A 21848-nucleotide genomic window follows, 5' to 3' on the forward strand; every position below is an offset into this window, starting at 1 on the left:
GCAATTAAGTGTACTAATCCGAGTCAATGTTCTATAAGAGGTGTTGGGATCAATTACAATGTTCCCTCTATGTCAGCGTTGCACTCATACGGTTAACTCAAATCTAGTTACTGAAGTCGTGCATCCACCGGTTCCCAATGCATCATTTCCAATACAAGTCATCAGGATTTTTCACGAAAAGAGTTAAGAAATACCCAAATGTTCGAAGTGAAATTTAATCACTGCGCCCCACTTAATTAATGTTTCGTTCCAATATTTGCGCATGAATCCCGTGATGAAACGAATTGTCTCACGTGCAATTCTTGTGTTCCTAGCTTGTTTTCTCCAGGTTAATTCGATCTTAAAGGAACTCGTAACCATTTGCATTGATCTGCTTTGCTAATTTTTGTCTCAATGAGTGTATAGGTTTTTGGGTCAATGGATTGTTTTTCCCTGCTACACATAACTCAGCCTTTTTTCAGATTTTACTGGAGACCCTGTTAGCAAGCACCATTATCACGAGGTCACTTGAAAGTGTCTGGCAGTCCGTTTTATTTCTTGTGTAAGTAACAATGGCATCGGAGAATATTTATTGCTGTTTGTTAATTTAGGATTGATTTCGCCGCGATGTGTCGGGAGAAAAGGAGGGAACCAAACATAACGACGCCGAGGCTACGTTTGCTCTATTGCTTACTATACAGGTACCTGTAGATCAATGCACTTTGCGCATAATGGCATATGTGAGAATCTATTTTACTATTTAATTATATCTTTGATTAATTCATGATATCGTTATACAGTTACACGTGATTGTAGTATGTGACGCCAACACATGCAAATATCAATTTTAGGGCCTTGAAGATGTTTTAGACTTAAAGAAATCAATTGGGGATATCTTTCAAGGTGAAAGATTATGTCGATGTAGTTTTTCAAACAGTATAGCTAAATACTCTTTATCCAATTGTTTAGTTAATCTATGGTTCAAAGTAAAGAATGGCGATCATAACTGCGTAGTCCATTCTTGAAACCCGTAGTCTAGACAGGAAATAAATGAAGGTCGCTAGTGGGCTCAGATTTTTAGATAGCAAAGTACTCGAGCCTGGTGATAAAAGGAGTGACTGTCAACAAAAATTGAATTAAAATATAATACTGATATTTGCCAAATTAAGTGCTGTTTAAATTTAAGTACGTGAAACATGTCAAAGCCATGATGAACAAAAATAAATAGGAGTTGTGCAAAACCCTGACTGTCTGTAACGCAACGCAGCGCAACCAGACGTGGAGAGAAAAGGAATATCCCCTGGCCGTTGAGGTTAGACAGGCTGACGCAAATGAAGTCTGAGTTGGTGATCAGGTTGTGGAAACACAGTAGCGATGATATACGCAGTCTGTTAAAAAAGTAAAGCGAATTTTGACATTTTACGGGTTGCTTATATTTGATTTTCGATTTTTTTTGTGGCGTTATGTTGGTACTTATGTTTCTCACTTATGCCGAAAAGTTCATTCATTTTGAATGCTCAGTTACTTTGCTTGGACGTGTTTTGACTTGTCTTCGATCTTTGGGACCGAAGCAACGTTTATCGGTGGGACAAAATGTTCTCAAGAGGGCCGAGAAGATGTGAACGACGAAGAGCGTGCCGGACGCCCGAGCTCGTCAACATCAGTCGAAAACATTGATGAAGTGAAGAAAATAGTATTGGCCAATCGTCGAATCACCGTTGGAGAAGTTGCGGAGGGCCTAAACATATCGATTGGCTCGTGTCATTTGATTTTTACCAATGATTTGGGCATGACACGGTTCGCCGCGAAATTCGTACCAAAATTGCTCAACTTGGACCAAAAACAGCAACGCATTAACATTGCTAATGAGGTGTAGGACTCTGTCCGCGACGGCCCAAATTTGCTCCAGAGGGTCACAACTGGTGATAAATCATGGGTTTATGGTTATGATGTGGAAACTCCCAATCATTCCAATTGAAGCTGCAGCACGAGCCAAGACCGAAAAAAGCGCGCCAAGTTCGGTCGAATGTGAAATTTTTGCTCACAGCTTTCTTCGATTGCAGGGGTGTGGTGCATCATGAGTTCTTGCCACTGGGTACAACGGTAAATAAGAAATATTACCTGCAACTTATGCCCAATTCGCACAAAGCAATCCACCACAAACGCCCGGATTTGTAGAAGAACAAAAATTGGCTTTTGCACGCCCCTGCTCACACATCGTTACCTGTGCGCAACACACTAATGAGGCCGCGGCCGCCGTATTCCCCAGATCTGGCCTCCAGTGACTTTTTCTTGTTCCCGAAACTGAAGAGGCAATTGTAAGGACGACGCTACGCTACGATTGACGAGGTAAAGACTGCATCGAAGGAGGAGCTGAAAAAGATCACAAAAAATGATTTTTTGAAGTGCTTCGAGGATTGGAAAAAGCGTTGGCACGTGTGTATAATATCTAATGGGGATTACTTAGAAGGGCACAAATTAAATATTGATGAATAAATAAATAATTTTTGAAACAACACAAAAGTCGCGATGCTTTTTGAACAGACCTCGTGCATACGGATGACGGCTGAGGGGTGATCCGCTCCTCTGCTAGATCTAAAATTCGTGACACACTTTAAGAGTAATAAACAGTGGCCGAGGGAAGTAGAGGGAGTAAGGAGAAGAAAGTTTTGAAGTAAAGTAGATTAGGGCAGGTGATAAATCTGTAAATTATTTTAGTTAGGCTTTACGAGACAAAGAGTGTTTTCTGGCATGCAGAATACAAATGCAGTGCGGACGTATTTCCGTACGAGAGAAAGAACAACATGGCTAGGTTTTTTATTTAGTGTTCCGAGAACTTTCTCGGTTGATCCGTTATATTTCAGAGGATCAGAGCTGCAGATTTCTGGCTGTATTTCTAATGAAAGCTGGGTTTAAATAATGTAAAAAAATATTGTACTCTCATGGTAATTAGAGGAAAAATTCCTTTTCTACAATGTTTGAAAACATATGAATGAAAGCCGGAAGTACAACTTCAAAATGGAATTCAGGAAGAGGAATAAAGTGAGATGAAATTGAAATTTGGGTAAATGGCATGCAACGTTTGAATTTATGTAATTATATACTCATGTCAAATTGATAAAGATAATTTATGCATGCATGAAATTAGTTAACATATAATGACTACCAATTATATTTACACATGATGGAATATATACTACCTTGATCAAAAAGTTCCCGGAATAACCACCGTGTGGCGCTCCCATCGTTCCGATTTGAGTTCTGTTTTTTTTGTTAAATTGGTACATCTGTTGTTGATATTCCCTTTAAATCTTAGTGTCATAACTTGACATTTGCAAAAGTTACGGTCGGTTTTCGGTATGTCCATCAGTGCTTCCTGCGATTTTTCCATTACTTCCTCTCGGCTGCTAAAACGCGTTCCCCGTAATGGTTTTTTAACTCGATTGAACAGAAAGAAGTCACAGGGAGCCAAATCAGGTGAATTCGGTGGCTGTTGGATGGTATTTGTTGCATTTTTCGTCAAAAAATTACGAATAATGATAGCACTGTGCGACGGTGCGTTATCATTGGTGCAAAATCCACGAGTTTTCTGCCCACATTTCTGGTCTCTTTCGGCGAATTGCTTCACGCAAACGTCTCATAACGCCCAAATAATACTCTTTGTTTACTGTCTGGCCTTCTGGCAAAAATTCATGATGCACTACACCGTTGTAATCCATGAAAACCGTCAGCATTGCCTTCTTTTTTGACTGAAAACGACGTGGTTTTTTTGGTCTCGGCTCATTTGGTGAACGCCATTCACTTGCCTGATGTCTGGATTGCGTGTCGTACTCATAAACCCACGTCTCGTCTCCAGTAATGATCCTTTTGATGAATGTGGGATCGGATTCAGCCTCGCAAATCATGTCTTTTGCGACGTCAACACGGTCTCTTTTTTGCATGAAATTGAGGTCTTTTGGCACCAACTTTGCTGCTACACGACGGAAACCCAAATCATTAACCACAATGTCTTGGGCGGATCCATAGGCAATGTTCAAGTCCTCCGCTATTTCTCTGATGGTTAATTTGCGGTTATTGACCAACATTTCTTTTACTTTATCAATTTTTTCACCGACTTTCGATGTCGATGGTCTGCCACTGCGTTCATCATCTTCGATTGACTCACGACCACTTCTGAACCGCTCGTGCCACTGGTAAACGACCGTTTTTTTTTAGAGAATCGTTGCCGAAACACTTTTCCAACATTTCCAACGTCCGTGCGCCACTAAATCCGTTTTTTACGCAAAATTTAATACAAGTTCGTTGTTGCAAATTTAAATCCATTTCTGCAATTGTAAAAAATCGCCAACACACACAGAGATAGATGTACTCTTGGCTACGTAACTTTTGCAAATGTCAAGTTATGACACTAAGATTTAAAGGGAATATCAACAACAGATGTACCAATTTAACAAAAAAAACAGAACTCAAATCGGAACGATGGGAGCGCCACACGGTGGTTATTCCGGGAACTTTTTGATCAAGGAGTACTACCTTGATCAAAAATTTCCCGGAATTTATTCAGAAAATTAAAAATACAAGTTTATTCATCTAAATCTATATTGTCCCCTTCAAAGTAATCCCCATCGACTGCAACACACTTATGCCAGCGCTTGATCCAATCCTCGAAACATTTTTTATATTCGGTTTTCGGTATGTCCATCAGTGCTTCCTGCGATTTTTCCATTACTTCCTCTCGGCTGCTAAAACGCGTTCCCCGTAATGGTTTTTTAACTCGATTGAACAGAAAGAAGTCACAGGGAGCCAAATCAGGTGAATTCGGTGGCTGTTGGATGGTATTTGTTGCTTTTTTCGTCAAAAAATTACGAATAATGATAGCACTGTGCGACGGTGCGTTATCATGGTGCAAAATCCACGAGTTTTCTGCCCACATTTCTGGTCTCTTTCGGCGAATTGCTTCACTCAAACGTCTCATAACGCCCAAATAATACTCTTTGTTTACTGTCTGGCCTTCTGGCAAAAATTCATGATGCACTACACCGTTGTAATCCATGAAAACCGTCAGCATTGCCTTCTTTTTTGACTGAAAACGACGTGGTTTTTTTGGTCTCGGCTCATTTGGTGAACGCCATTCACTTGCCTGATGTCTGGATTGCGTGTCGTACTCATAAACCCACGTCTCGTCTCCAGTAATGATCCTTTTGATGAATGTGGGATCGGATTCAGCCGCGCAAATCATGTCTTTTGCGACGTCAACACGGTCTCTTTTTTGCATGAAATTGAGGTCTTTTGGCACCAACTTTGCTGCTACACGACGGAAACCCAAATCATTAACCACAATGTCTTGGGCGGATCCATAGGCAATGTTCAAGTCCTCCGCTATTTCTCTGATGGTTAATTTGCGGTTATTGACCAACATTTCTTTTACTTTATCAATTTTTTCACCGACTTTCGATGTCGATGGTCTGCCACTGAGTTCATCATCTTCGATTGACTCACGACCACTTCTGAACCGCTCGTGCCACTGGTAATCGACCGTTTTTTTTAGAGAATCGTTGCCGAAACACTTTTCCAACATTTCCAACGTCCGTGCGCCACTAAATCCGTTTTTTACGCAAAATTTAATACAAGTTCGTTGTTGCAAATTTAAATCCATTTCTGAAATTGTAAAAAATCGCCAACACACACAGAGATAGATGTACTCTTGGCTACGTAACTTTTGCAAATGTCAAGTTATGACACTAAGATTTAAAGGGAATATCAACAACAGATGTACTAATTTAACAAAAAAAACAGAACTCAAATCGGAACGAAGGGAGCGCCACACGGTGGTTATTCCGGGAACTTTTTGATCAAGGTAGTATGGTTTGTGGAAAAATATTGGAAATATATTCGGAAAAGTAGATTTTTTTAACATATTGCAACAATGCCTCGAAATTCCTCAAAATACGAATGCACCCCTTGAGCGTCGACTCGAAGGCTCCCTGGTGGGCGAATTCCGGAAGGTCTTTCAAGGGTACTATGCGTGCAAGCTTCTTTGACGGCGGTACTTAGGGTCGGCCCCATGGTGGTGTTATTTGAGGGAGGAATCCACTTTTGGGAATAGGAAATGGTCTTCTGGTGTCAAGTTGGCACTGTAAGGGGGCTGGGAAATCGTCGCGGTGGCGTTGCAGATGGTCTTTGCAAGCAAAAACTCGAGTCTGCTCTTTTGGTCGTCCGTCCGTACACCTTCGTACGCGTGCCCATTGCAGTGCCTTTTGTCCGTAAGTAGATTTTGTTATTAAATTTAAATGCTTTTTTGGTGAGGCCGAATTGGGTCAGTTCGATGAGGAAGTCTGTTGATGGGGTGTGTGGTGTGGCTCGTAGGGAGAGGTAATGCAGGTATTTCAGGGATTCTAGGCCTCCTTCGCGGGGAATGGAGGTGTAGAGGGATGTAACATGATGGTTTCCTAGGAAGATCTAGTACCCGAAAAATCACACAGCTTGGTTGGAGCTGCAGGTGCCCAGAGAGGCTTTCCCTGGAAACGAACCCGGGCCCTCAGCCGGCCCGGTTAGTAGTCCAACGCTCTACCCTTGGACTACCGCGACCCACACACGCACAAACACACACACACATACATATATACATACATACAAAAATATATATGTGTATGTATATATATATATGTGTGTGTGTATATATATATATACTAGCTGAATACCCAGCTTTGCACGGGTTAGGGAGAAACAATAATATAAATATACTGCATAAATAAAAACAATAAATTATAAAGTACAATAATACACTACTTCATACAAATTTAAGAATCTTTTTTATTTAACACCTGTTTATAAATACATTTTTTGTTTCATATCCAGGAGAAAGAATATATAAATTTTTAGGCGAACCTACTCTGGAGCAAGCAACATAAAGTTGCCCGTGCCTAAAACATGGCGATCTTAGATCAACACCACAAAACTTTAAAGACTGTCCCTGTGATTTATTAATGGTAATTGAAAAAGCTAGCCGGACTGGAAACTAATCTTTTAAAGTTGAAGGGAAGATCAGTTGGGATTAGAGGTATCCGTGGAATAAAAATTATTTCACCTTTTCCAGTTAAAATGACTGCCTGGATTATATTTTTCATTAATTTTGTCCCACACAATCGTGTCCCATTGCAGAGTTTTGGTGGATCTAAATTTCGCAATAAAATGATTGGAGATCCTACTTTAAGTATAAGGTGATGTTGTGGCAATCCAGCTGGATCAAGTGAATTTAGGAATTCCGTTGGATAATTGACGGCTTCGTCAGCATCCACTACGGTATCAACCGATTTATATTCAATCACGTCTCCTGGCAGCATGGCTAGTATCTACTTGTTAATTGCATTAACATCATCGTTCTTAGGAGCAAGAATGGCTCTTTCTCGCAACCATTCTAAATTTTTATAATTTTGATTAATGTTAGGATAGACTGCTTGTATCATATCGCGGACAGTTTTCACCGATACACATAAATCTGATGACAATTTTATCATACCAGATGCTTCAATAACTAATGTATCTTCTCCAATCTCCAAAAGTTTATTTGCAAAATTTTGAGCATTCCCATCTCTTAAGAGGATTCGCATGTTTTGTTTAAGGCTAATTTCTTGGACATGATTCCATAGAACAGAATGTTTTAAACAGGCATAAATTTCATCGGCTGGAGTCGATTTTGGAATGACAGGCAGAGTTTGACGGAAGTCTCCACACAGGAGTACCAGAGCTTCTCCCATTAAACTGCAGTTTCCTCTAAGATCTTGAAGTGTTGCGTTGAGACACTCAAGAGATTTTTTATGCGCCAACGTACACTCATCCCATACTATCAATTTACATTCTATAAGAACTTGTGCCTGGCCGCTTGTTTTACGAGGGTCATCCGGAAAGTAGTACCCGTTCGTGCCGCATGAAGTGCTGACGACGCGAGTAGCCGCTGGACGAGGTCAGATAGCTTCAGTGGCTTGTCTGCCTTCTCTGAGCCAAGTTGCGTGACGCTAGCATTGCCTGTGTTGTTTCTGTGATTGTTTACAATGTTTAAAAAAATTGAGAACGCCGCCAGTTGTGAAGTGAGGGCAGTGATTAAATTCCTCAATGCAAGAAACGTTCGCCCATGTGATATTCATCGCCAATTAAAGGAGGTGTATGGAGACAATGTAATGGACGAGTCGTCTGTTCGGCGGTGGTGTCGCAACTTCAACATGGGGAGGGGGAACACACACGACGATGAGCGTTCGGGGAGACCGTCTGTCATTACAGACCAACTGGTGAGCTCAGTTGACGAATTCGTGAGGAACGATCGGCGCGTCACAATTGATGACATCTGTGAGCATTTTCCCAATGTTTCTCGAACAATTGTTCATGAAATTGTTAAACACCATCTGCATTATGCAAAAATTTGTGCAAGATGGGTCCCTCGCGTATCTCAATGAGCTGGCGGCGAAGGACTATGCAGCAGGAATACAGAAACTTGTCACACGTTATGACAAATGCCTTAATTTGCTTGGAGATTATGTTGAGAAGTAGTTTAAAGTATCCTCTTTCAAATAAAATTTTTTATGTTTGTTAATATTTACTTTTGTGTCTTTATTTCACGAACGGGTACTACTTTCCGGATGACCCTCGTATTTATATGACATGTGGGATTTTCTTGTCGGGAAATATTAAGTGGCAACTTAAGGGCAGAGTGGGCTGTTCTTCCTCCTTCCATTAATGTCGCTGCAATACCTGAAGATGCAACGGCTAGAGCAATTTCTCCATGAACCCTGATTTCAGCGAGAACTAAATTAATTAAAAATGTTTTTCCCGTGCCATCAGCAGCATCAAGAAAAATGATACCTCCTTCTTGTTTATCTACTTGATCCATTATTGTTTCGTACACGATTTTCTGATCTTCATTAAGAAGTGGCTTTTTATCCGCGATGTATGCTTCTAAGTCTAAGACATTGTAGCTAGTTTCACGTATATAATCTGGATAAAATACACCCTGTTGATCTTGTACAGGTGCAAAAAGACCGAGTTCCACTAAAGTCTTGTTAACCATGGTGATACACTTTTCTTCCAAAATAATCAAAGTTTTATTAAAAATGTCGGAGTTAAACGTAATATCCAATGTAGGATTTTCACTTCGAACTTTAGCCAGTATATCCTCACTCATTGATTCTTTATATTTTTCCCATATTGTTTTTGGGTTAGATGGATTACAGGAGGTTATTATGGTGGCAAACAAAATTCGGATTTGTCCTGGAAGAGAAATCAAACTGGCCTCTCGCAATGAGTCATCCCAGTGTTGATCTCCTTCTAGCAACCCTAAATTCTGGCAAGCTTCTCTGAATGTCTCACATATTTCTCCGTTTACCGTTCTTAATTCTGCAAATGAGCGAGGTCCTCTAATGGTATGTAGAAGCATTCTTAAAAAATAACATTCGGCGTTGTTAGGATGGACTGTGTAGACTCGGCCCAATGCGTCACATGAATAAATATTATTCTCAGGATCAAAGTTGCCCATTTTTCTTCTACAAAAGACTTTCCTTGATGTATTCCACGTATAATATCTCGGCAATTCTGAATACAATAGTGTTCTTGCAAAAGTATCCTGCTGGCATAGTTGGAAAAATGCTGTTTCTATGACAGCAAAAAAGTAAACAAATTACATACATACAAACAAACACTCTCCTTTATATATATAGATATATATGTGTGTGTGTGTATATATGTATGTATGTATATATATATATATATATATATATATATATACATATATATATATATATATACATATATATATATATATATATATATATATATATATATATATATATATATATATATGTATATATGTGTGTGTGTATGTACACTGCAAATATTTTTATTATGCAGAGGAAATAATGGGGAGACATAGTAGGGGCTGGAGAAAGTAGATAAGGAAGTCAGTGGAGACGGTAATAGAAGGGAGAAATTGAGGTAGGAGGAGGAACAGAGGATAGTTATTTTGTATTAAATTAATCGAAGTCGAAAGTTTTTTCAGAGCTTAAGATCGAGTTTTTGCAATATATATTTTGTTGTAAAGTATTTTGTGTTTTGTTACTTAGGGTTAACGAACGCAGTAGTGTGTAGTCGCACGGTAGTAACCCCACCCCTGAGCCGGTAGACTATTATTAATGCAAATATAACAGATTTAAACTCCATATTTTTTGGTTGGCTAGTTATTGTAAACTATTTTATATACAACAGCGAGGGCGCTATAAAATTTTACAATCCCTGAAAATTATCAGTAGATTGATAAGGCAACGATTATTAAATGTAATCCTGACGAACCGAACTTAACTTCCGTGTTTTAGTAGTTATGGTGTATATTCAAATTCCAACAGTCTTTTTTTTATTTTTCGTTGAACTTTAAAAAGTATAATATGCAACAATACTGCTTTTTTATTTTTTAAGACAAAGAGATGGTTTTTCTGGTGTTTTAATGATAGAATTTAAGAACTTCGCATATGTTACTCGAAGCCAAATGCCTCACGCAACACAGTAAATCAACCTCTCTATATTTAAGCTTAGTGTCATTTTTGCGCGGAAGCACCGTGTCGAGCGAGCTAATGTTGGCGCTGGGGCGTGCGTTTGACGTAGCGTGGTGAAAATTTTGATTGAGAACATGAAGGTCAATTAGCGGGTCAGGCGGCGGAGGCACGGTGACGTTCTTCGTGACCAGTGAGCGGCAAGCATTGGTATTAGGTAACAGGAGGTAGGGTGAAGGCGAGGTCAGTGGACCCTTAAGGATCATTCTTCCCCAGTATCGCACCTCGCTGCTCGGAGACGACATGGATAGGCTGTCATGCCGACCGCATTTCTTACAAGGTGGTGGAAAAATACGAAGACTCAGGATAAAGTAAGAAAGTATTGATTTATCCGCCCGACCGCAGCTGTGTAGAGAGAATCGGTTCGCATCGGAAGAGGAAGAAATTAAAGGCTGGTGGCGATGATTTCGATTAAGCATTGGATTTAGTTCCAGTCAGCCCAGAAACATCAGTTATAACTGCAATCTGCAAAGATTTTTTCCAAAACTTGAAGGACGTTTGGAAAATGTTTACTTCAGCCATTTCTGAAACTACTTTCCCCTTTGCCGTCAGTAATTACGGAGTTATCTTACCAATACTGTTGTAATTAGAAAATTCTTGAATGAAATGGAATTAAACAACTTACCTCTGTGAAACTTTTTCATTTTTCAATTTAGTCTCCCTGTACACTACTCGTAATTTACCTGGTCCAACGATGTTCAAATGTCTTGATCCCGCCTTGAAAATTTGATTCCTTCGGGCCTGCAGAATGCCTGTCTACTGCAGCTGTTAGTTCTTTTTTGGAAGAGAATCTCCGTCCACCGAGGAAAATTTTAGCTTGAGGAAGAGATGGAAATCGAAAGGAGCCAAATCAGGGGAATAAGGCGGTTGTGGCTACAATTCGTGTCTTAGTTCACGTATTTTTGCCGTAGCAACGACACGCATGTAGGCGTGTATTGTCTTGATAAAAGATCGTTTTCTTTCTTGTCAAAACTGGCCTTTTTTCGTGTATCATTTCCTGTAGTTGTTCCAGGAGGTTAGCGCAGTATTTTCTAGTTATTGTTTGAGCGGTGGAAAGATAATCTTTCAGCAGAATCTCTTTCGCATCCTAGCAAACTGAAGCCATCGCCTTTCCGGCCGACCGTATCGCCTTTGCTTTCTTTGGCGGTGTTGAATGAACATTGTTTTCTCTGCTTTGATTCATGTTTTTCCTCTGGGGTATAGTAGTCTACCCAAGTTTCATCTGTGGTCATAAACGGCGCAGAAAATCTTGTTGGTTGCTCTTAAAACTGGTCATACTTTGTTCCGAAATTTTCATTCTGATTCGTTTGTGATCCTGGGTCAAGAGTCGCGGTACTCATCTAGAAGAAAATGTTCTCAAATCCAGTTCCACCTTTAAAGTATAATATGCCCGTTCAGATGACATTCCTAGAGCTTCAGCGATTTCTCGCTCTATGAGTCGGCGATCCTCCGTGACCATTTTATGCTTTTTTTGCAATAATATCTGGGGTACTGGCACATTTTGGCCGACCACTACGCGGATCATTATCTCAGCTGTCCCGACCAAACTTTAACTCTTTTGTCCACTAAACATCAGTTGAATATGAAGAAGCAGAGTCCCCTGTCAGAGAGTTCTAAAAGTAGGCATGAATTTCCTTTGCTTACATACCTTTCTTTACGAAGAATTTAATCGCGGCTCGTAGCTCAATGTTTCCCATATTCACGAATCACTAGACGGAAACAACGACATAGTAACGTCTGCCCCGCAGATCTCTTCTTCCCAGAGCGCTGTCCCTATTTACTCACGAAGGATCACCTATTTCTACGCGGGGAACTCGTTGTGCTAGCGCTGGCATATGGTGGTAATTCTGTAAACCATCAAACTACCCTCGTATTTGCCAAGAACTCGTTAGGAGAAGTAATTACCGACACGGGGTTACGGTATACTCGAAATCTCTGCGACTGATACGCCAGAGATTACAAACATTGACGCAACTGAAGGGATTCAGATACCATAAAGCTATATTTAAAGAAATGAAGACGATATTCGAATAAGTGACCTAGGAAAAGCGCCTGATATATCGATTCAGTATAGGGGATTTTGATGAGTTTTGAGGGAAATGAAAACACGAACTGGATCTACTTAGGTTGGAAACTTGCTGCGCTAACTCAGCATACGCATGGAAAATGTTCTTAAGTATAAAATGTGATGACTGGGAGAAGTCCATCCTTGCAAACTCCAACGCGGTATTAAGGAACCAATATTGCACCGTACAACAGAGGAGTCAAGATTGGAGATCTTCATCATCTGTATTTCAATGCTAGGATTGGTTTACTGCAGCCCTCCATTCTATTCTATTCAATGTCAATTCCCTCAATCCCTGATACCTTCTCTGTTTTACGTCCTCCTTACTTTGTCCTATGTACATGTCTCTTGGTCTTCCTCGTGGAATCTTCCCTTCTATTTTTCCTTCTATTACTATATTCCTAATCAATCCATCGTGCCTTAATTTGCGTCTAATGCATCTATTTCTTCTTTGCTCTAAAATTCTCCATATGATCTCATCCTCTTCTGCTCTTCTGCATACTTCCTCGCTCGTTACTTCGTCGGTTCATTTAATCTTCAGCATTCTCCTCCAGCACCATGTTTCAAAGGCTTCTATTCTTCCCTGGTCCACTTTTCCAACTTAGGTTCTTGGAACAGAATAATAGCCTGTTCTTCATGTATGCGTTCTTTGCTTGGGCTATTCTTCGCTCGATGTCGATTGAGCTTCGTCCATCCCATGTTATGCTGCTGCTGCCCAGGTGGATGAAGGATTCCACTTGCTCTAGTCTCACCCCTCGAACGGTGACATCTGCATTCAGCTTCTCTCTTCCACATACAAGGATTTTAGTTTTCTTCTTGTTGATGTTTATCTTATATTACCCCAGTACTTGGTCCATAGCACTCAGAAATAGCTTGCAGGTCCTCTCTTGCGTTCCCGCCACTACTGCGATGTCATCTGCAAACCGGAGCATGTTGATTTCTTCTCCATTTACCCTGACTCCTTTGATGCCAAATTCTTGTGTTTCTTTTATTGCCTCTTCCAGGTAATCGTCGAGTATTGCTGGCGAGAGGTTGCATCCTTGTCTTACTCCTTTGTTTATTTTGGCTTCTTTTTTACTTCCATTATTCGTTTGCATTGTTGTAACCTGATTCTTGAAGAGGTAATGAATAATTCTTCTGTCGTTGTGCTCCAATCCAAGCGCTTCTAGTATCTTGAACATCTTGTTCCGTTCGACGTTGCCGAAGGCCTTCTTCAAGTCCACGAATGCCACATATAATGGCTTATTTACGTGTCTCATTTTCTCGGCTAGAACTCTTAAGCTGAGAATTGCCTCTCCTGCTCCTCGGTTTTTCATTCATCCGAATCGGTTTACTGAGAGGTTTCTTTCTTTCCTTCCTCTTATTCTTCGGCTATTTATCCGAGTAAGGATTATCGATGCCTGAGTCACCAGGCTAAATGGTCTGTGTTCTTCGCATTTATCTGTTTTCGGTTTCTTCGGTATTGCAATCATTATACTTATCTCGAAGTCTTCTGGTATCTTTCCGCTGTCGTGGCTATCTTTCATTATTCCATAGAGGGCATCCTTCGCTTTGACCACGAGTGCCTTGATTATTTCTCCGTTTATTTTGTCAACTCCTGGTGCCTTGTTCTTTCTCAGGTCTGCCACGGCTCTCTCGAATTCGCTTCTTAATATCTGCGGACCCAGATCGTCTTTACTCATCATCTGTAATGAAGCCATCCTCTTTTGATGTGGACTACTAGTGCAGGTCGTGTTCACGACGGTTGAACTGTGTGTATTCGATTGTGGTATGATTAGACTTCTGACTGTTCCTCTCAATTGCCTCGAGGTAATGTCAGCGCGTCTCTCTCTCCCCCTTTTGCTCCGTGGATGGAGCGAGGAGATGGCAAGTAAAAAAGCTTTGGAAATGGATTGCGGAACCCTCCAATGTCCATTGGAAGTGTTGAGGATCCTGGAACCTGTCTGGATACGTACTAATGATCCGTGTTTGTCAAGGGCTCTCACGTGCCCTATTCTGTGCAACGAGGACTTTCAACGTGAATGTCAAAGTTTAGATGGAGTTGTAATGATGGCATATGCTGCCCCCCAAATATTTGGCGTGGTGATGGCATCACTAATGACTCTGAAAATGCGATTAGTATGTTTCGTATGGGTAGACCGAGGGAGGAGTCACACAACTTTGAAGGTAGATTAGTTTCCTTAAATTTCTCCATGCAGTCTCTATCGGCGTATAAATACTCATCTTTGGCTAGATGGCTTCACCAAACTAGACCAGGATGGATTTGGCTAAATCAAACTAGGCTGGATAGATAACCCAAAATTCTTTGCGAATGTTTACATTATCGCAAGAGAGATTGTCTACTCATTTGGAATGAAATGAAGAAATCATGAGGTGTCTATGAATCGGATTGCGTGGGAATATGATGGGCATCATGGATGGAATGGGGGGGGGGGGGAGGAGGAAGTATGCGGAATTTCAGAGGGGGTGATTTGTAGTGTCTCGTTTTAGCGTGATAGGGGAGATAGTTCGGATAAATATTCAGAGAAGGCAGTTGCGTGGGATATTAATTGGCATTGGATTGTTGGAGAGAAGAGTGATGCATAGGGAATAATGCTACGTAATTGAGGTAGAGGGAGGTGTTGAGAGGAGGCATTTCCGGGGCAGAGTGATGGGAGGTGCGGAGCCAAAACAGAATTTAAAATAATGCGATGTTTTAGGTGTGGTATTTCGTTTCAAATCGAGCAGGGATTAGAAATGTACCGAGATTATTATATATATTATATTATTATATAATTAGAAGTCTTCCGATTCATCAACAACACTCTTGACTGGTAGATACTGCTAATTATTTATTCGGGGTCTGTCTCGAAAATAAGTATATGTTTAACATAGTCTTTGTGGACTGAAAAGGCGTTATCCACCAGAGGTGCCTGAGGGATCGACAGTGGACGGTTGGTTTTGCCTCGAAAGGCCGAGGGAAAGAGTGCAAATATCACACGGAACGAAGAGGGTACGACACGGATCGTCATGACGTCACAGGCGCTGTCACGCTAAGATGAAAAATATGAGGAACGATATCTCTAGCGATAAACGGAATTGGATCGCTTAATATTATACGTGATGTAGGGCGAATGTCAAAAAGGAGTTCGGAAAGCGTTGAGTGAATCCAAAAGCATTTTGGTCCTGCGTCAGAGATGTGCCGGGGTTTAGTTTACCCTTAATTCCCTGAAAGACGACAAAGCCGAAAGAGTAACCAGCAATTTGGAAAAGGCCATCTTGTTGAATTCCTTCTTTCAAGGCGTTTTCATCAATGTCTCAACGAATGTCTCCGATAGCTTGCCAAATCATTTCCGCCAACCGATGCCCAAAATTGAAATTCACAATTGAATAGAAAGTTTTCTGAAAAACATTAAGCCTAATAAATCCTCCGGACCCGATTAAATACCCGCTCGTATATTTAAGACTAGCAATAGACGGCCGTGTCTTGAAATCACATTTAAGGTGTCCCTAATGCATCACAAGTACAGAAAAACAGATAATGTGGCACGTATTTTAAAAAGTGGGGACAGGGAGGATGCGAGTCATTTTCGACCTGTTTCCCTCTCATCCATATCATGCGAGGTCGTGGAGCATACGTCTTTCGTACATTTTTAGGTCAATGTTAAGACACCTGGGTGGTTTAAGATTGATAGAATCGTGGATTGATGGTAATCCAATGGGGTAAATAGTGCGAGACACTACTAGCGCCTATTGTTCGTGAAATGTTTGGCTCAGGAGTTGGTCATGTTCCAGTGGACGCGGTGTGTCCAGATTTTAATGGAAGATTTCGACAAAGTACCTCTCAGTAAACCACTCGCAAAGCTAGAATATGGCATTCATACAAATATCCTTGGCTGAAAAAAAGAATATTGAAATGGGCGCTCGCCAAGGGGTAGTCATATTAGGTGTTGGATCTATTGCGGAAGGAGTCGACTCCGATGTTCCCCTCGGAAGTGTTATCGGGCCTTTTTTATTCCCTCTGTACATCAACGACATCAAAATCCCAACGATAACAGCACCGTCACGGTCACAACTCCCTGCTTAACAGTAAGATACGCTTATTTGCCGACGACGCCGTGGTTTACCGAGATATCCGTAGACGTGAGGATAAAGTAGGTTTGGAAAATGACCTTAATGTTAGGCAACGTTGGTGGGGCACGTGGCAATCAGAGTTAAACGTGGAGTGCGTAGTCATAAATTTTTGGAAAAAGAGCAATTTCCACCCGAACGCCTACTGCATTGGGAACACCGAAATGGAATGTTCAGACTCGGATAAATACCTAGGCGTTACCCTCACTCACGATATCTCCTGGGTGAAACAAAAACGGGGAATATGTGGACAAGCTAACAAAGAATTAGGATTTATCAGAAGAGTGCTTGGTAAATGTGATGAAAAGGTCAAAGAAAAATGCTGTATGTCGTTGGATAGGCCTCATTTAGAATATGCTGCCATTAGGCTCTTTTATAATATGCTGCGAGGTGTAAGGGTTTTTGCATGAATGCATACCATGCTTATATTGTGGACTGTATAAATTTGTGGCTTTCTCATGCGGTTTTTTTTCTTAATTACGGGTGGTTCCCTAACACCCCCCGCCACACGCCCTTGCGGCGGCTTGCGGGGTATTCAGTAGAGTAATGGAATCCTCACGAAGTTGGATTTATTGCCGAATTGGATCGCGTGCGGCGTGGAGGAGCTAGATTTGCAAATCATTCTTATGATAAACTGAGTTGCGTATCCAAAATATTAGAGCAGCTAGGTTGGGAATCACTCACGGAGCTAAAGTTGAATTACATATCAAATCTTTAGCAAAAATCGGAAGAATGTCTCTTTTGCAAAGATGCTGAAATTGTATCATTAGTCCCATCGAGCTACGGTCTAAGGGATCGTATCAATACAATTAGAAAGATTAAGTTTAGAACAGATATCGCGCAGGGTGTTGCAACATAACTTCCATTTTTAGAGCGGTTTTATCTTATAAAAAAGGAAGTCGTGTTGCTGTAGTTAAGATGTAGTTTTTCCACGAACGATAAGGGGTTAAGGGCGCCAGGCAGAAAAGTATTATTACTTTTTCAATATTTGTAGCCTATTGTGTTGTCTTTATCTTATCTAGCTTTAGTTATTGTCTTTCTTGTTACCTTCAGCTCCTATCGTATGCGTGGAGAAGTCTATTTATATTCATACATGCCAGCCACCGCTAGGTTGGGACAGGGGGTGATTACACACCGGACTACTTCAGACGCAAAGTATTATCTCCCTACCAGGTCCGGACAACGTTATTATGATCCCTTATCGTTCGTGGGAAAATTGGCATCTTAAGTCTACCTGTTCCGTCCTTAAAATCTATAATTAGCCATGATCTCGCCTGCCGTAGTACGATGGGGCAATAATACATTTTCAACGAGCGATCTCACTTATATATCGTGGTGCATGTACCTGTTGTGATCATGGTCTACATTATTTGAATTATTTTACGTAGATACATTGCGAGTGAAAATTAGGAAAAACTTAAGTTTTGATTTTGCATTCCAGATGTGTAATGACCCCTTGCCACACGCAATGGCGCTGGCTTGTAGGATCCCATGTAGAAAATAGGAAAAAAAGCGCACGCTTCGACGCGTACTCCTCGCGCTCCTCTTGGCTTAGTTAATGTGATGATGTCAAATGCCGGTTTTGATGGTGGTTATGCGTTAACGAAGTTGCTGTGTGGTATTTATCGTTGAGAATCTTAAGAAATAATTGCATTTATTCATAAGGATGAAGTTTGTAAGAGTTTCTAAGAGCTTAAAGGCTGCATGCTAACGGAATACGTAATTAGATTTTCCCCCATATACATAAGAATCGGCAGTCTATTAACAAACATAAGTAATTTGCAAAATGTAAATTGTTTCCACCAGCCTCCCCTGTCGCTGATTTTATTTCCCGTCCTCACCAATTCATTCCGCTTCCCATTTTCCCTTCGACTTGGTCGATACGGAAGCGTCTCAGGGGACGTAAAACGCCTTCTACCCATCCACCGTCCGACCTCATTGTGTTGGGATGCCCTTGGACGAAGTGGGAAACCGTATTGTAAGAGCGTCATTTTAGCGTCTGCGAATGGATCAGGATTCTGGGAGAGGCGGTGACGGTCCCACTTCGGCGCCGAATACCTCTCGTATGCATCAGTGTCGGCAGAAGTCCCCAGAGGAGTCAGGCAAACCCGTCGCCCAAGGAGGTGGATTGGCTATCGGGGGATCTGTTCCACCGCTGCCCCCAGCGCCCGAGAGAGGCGCCCCGGGCCACTTCCCCCTCCCACCACCTCACGCCGCGTCCCCCCCACCCACCCGCCCCCTTCCGCTCTGCCATCGACCCCCTCGAGGATCGGAAAAACGGATATATATCCCTGCCACCGCATTATTGCGGCATTTTGTATGCATCGTCCGAGAAGTTCGAATTCGGAAGGAGCCGTGTTGCTTATCGACCCCTGGCGTGGCCTTCTTTGTGGCGTGCCCTTGCCGCCCCTGAAGAATGGCGGAATGCGTGCAGAAGCACGCGTGGGCGGAGAGGGCCGGGTGGGTTGTGGGAGAACGAGTGGCGGCGGAGGGCTACCGCCCCTGAGGGACAGTCCCCTCGCATTCATCGAGTTTTTTCTGATGTCAGAGCCTCATTCTATTCCAGCGCCTTCCGGGAAACAAGAAGAGGAAACTCCAAAAGCCTTCTCTCATTTTTTAAGACGAAGATGTTAAGATTTGAGCCTCTGCATTGATTGAAAGTTTGTTTGATTGCGTGTTTGCGAATTTGCAAATTAAATAGAAATTCGTTTCCTGTGATTTTAATCGGGATTCGTAAAAGTTAATGGATGCAGATATGTAAAGATATTATTATAACATGAATTATATTGTAATAAAAAAAGAGCAGTTAATCGAACGTCGCCTATCAAACCAACCCGAAGGCTGGTTTGATAGGCGAGGGTGGAGGCCGCCTTGTACTAACCCCAAAAGAATGTGAAATTCACGAATCAGAGTATGGGGTGAAGTTCCTTTCCCCGTGCCACTTGTCGTTGTCCAGGAATATCCGACACCCGAGAAATCACCCCTCTTGCGTGGCAGTGTGGGCGCTCAAGAGGCGTCCCCCGGAATCGAACCCAGGTCATCGTGTTAGTAGCCCACGTTCCACCCACTGGATTCCTTGTTTTGTATCATTATGTCGGATTCATTGCAAAAAAACACGCGCAATGTCTGAATCTGTAAGTCCATATATGGCGGACAAATTTCGGAGTAACATCATGGTTTAAGAGTTAAAATTATAGCGTAAGCGAGATCTGTTTTAATTAAATTCAGTCCCAACCAGATAAGATAATGAGTAATGTGCTCTTTTCATTGAAAAGTTATGATTTAACATAAGAATAATTGTAAATAATGATTATGATTAAATTCTGAAGCCCCTTTCAGATTTTTAGAAATAACGAATGTTAATAATTATTGCTGGGTGCAGTATTGGTGTGAACGGACGATTAAATTTTTAAAAAATACCCAATATTTTGACCCTTTGGAAATTATTGTTGATAATATTCTAACGGCTCCCTCAGGTAGATTGTGGCTTTACACGAATAGTGTCGGAAAGTTTTACTGAGAATATTAAATGCATTTCTCAGAAGTTCCGTCTCATGTACAATGAATGTCTTCTTCATGCCGTTCACGTGGGTATAGCGGAAAAAAGTCGGGCATTGCGTGATTCCTTCAAGATGCCGCCAAAAGAATCGATTATGTATTAGTTCGAGACTTTGAAGTGCAAATCTATAATTCCTTGCAACATTAAGTCCCTCTGTAGTTGTGAGACCAGTTATTGTTTGCCGAACGCCAACTATGAAGTGCAAATCTATAATTCCTTGCAACATTAAGTCCCTCTGTAGTTGTGAGACCAGTTATTGTTTGCCGAACGCCATAGCACGGACAAAAACCAAACTGGAAGTAGAGAACAGACTTCAGGACACTGCGTAGCAATGAGCGATAATTCACTGAAGTGCGCTATTCGACCTTCGCGCGTAGTTTTCTCCGGAGAGAGATTCTGTCACTTTTTCCAGTTGTCGAAACACGTGCATAAAAGTACATTGATTGGGATACCTAAATCCTTGAAATAGCCAAAATAATATCTATGAGGTCTGTTCCAAAAGTAGTAGGAATGAGTCGATTAAAAGAAACTTATTTCCAGAATTGATACATTCACTCAAAATTCTTCGTATTACCCTTGTGCGTCCACGCATCGCTGCCAGCGGGTTTTCCCCTTCTCCTACGCCTTCTGGAAGCGGCGCTAAGCTCCCACGTCACGGCCTGTTGTAACGCTTCCGCTGAACCATGGTGATGTCCTTCCAGCATGGATTTTAGGCGGGATGAGTGGAAGAAATCTGGTGGGGCATAGTCTGAAAAATTTGGATCCTCAATCGAATGGTCGAGAAGCTCATGGCGGATCCGCGGGCGAGTTTCCTTTTGTTCGTCCGAGAGCATTCGCGACACCAACTTCGCACACATCTTTCTCATGCCCATGATTTCGTTCACAATTCTATGCAAATCACTTTTAGGGATGCCAAGTTCATCCAAAAACATGTAAACTCATAATCTGCGATCCCTGTCCAACATAGCCTTCACTTCTGCAAGATTTTCGCTACTTTTTGAGGTCGAAGGGCGTCCTGAACGTTCGGCGTCTTAAACATCTTCTCTACCCTCCCGAAACAACTTATTTCACTCAAAAACACCCGATCTACCCATGAGCTGAATTGAGCATACTGCATGAGTCTCTATCACGGTTTTGCCCAGTTTCGAGCAAAATTTGATTGCGCAACTCTGTTCCAATAACCGGTTCATGACGGAGGGTAGCGAGGTCCCGTTATAGAGATTTCGCAAATGAGCGATCAGAACTCTTGAGCCATATGCCACCGGCCTCCAGCCTCTCCTAAGACTCCCATCCCTCAAACCCTGCCAGAGAAACCTCCGCCCGTCCATACGTCTATCCGGGAAAAAATGGCATACTGCGCGTACTTTTGGAACAGACCTTTTTTCAATCAAGTACCGAAAATCCAAAATTTATATGAACGTGAAGGACAAAATATTGTCTAATATATGTATAAAATAACCATAGTATACTCTCGCCCACTCCTATTTGTCACCCCTCCTGCCCTCTGCTGTGCTCTTCCCCCCCCCTCACCCCGTTTTAACCC

The 21848-nt window shown here is 41.7% G+C and overlaps 1 protein-coding gene across 1 annotated transcript in view; it reads left to right on the forward strand.

Annotated features, from left to right (window-relative positions):
• Positions 1–21848, forward strand: part of LOC139689563 (carbohydrate sulfotransferase 1-like) — a 72241-nt gene that overhangs the window by 19912 nt on the left and 30481 nt on the right. The gene's annotated exons all lie outside the window — the stretch shown is intronic.

This window comes from Hetaerina americana, unplaced genomic scaffold (assembly GCF_022747635.1).
Source record: "Hetaerina americana unplaced genomic scaffold, ioHetAmer1.1.p SCAF_25, whole genome shotgun sequence".
Lineage (NCBI taxonomy): Eukaryota > Metazoa > Arthropoda > Insecta > Odonata > Calopterygidae > Hetaerina > Hetaerina americana.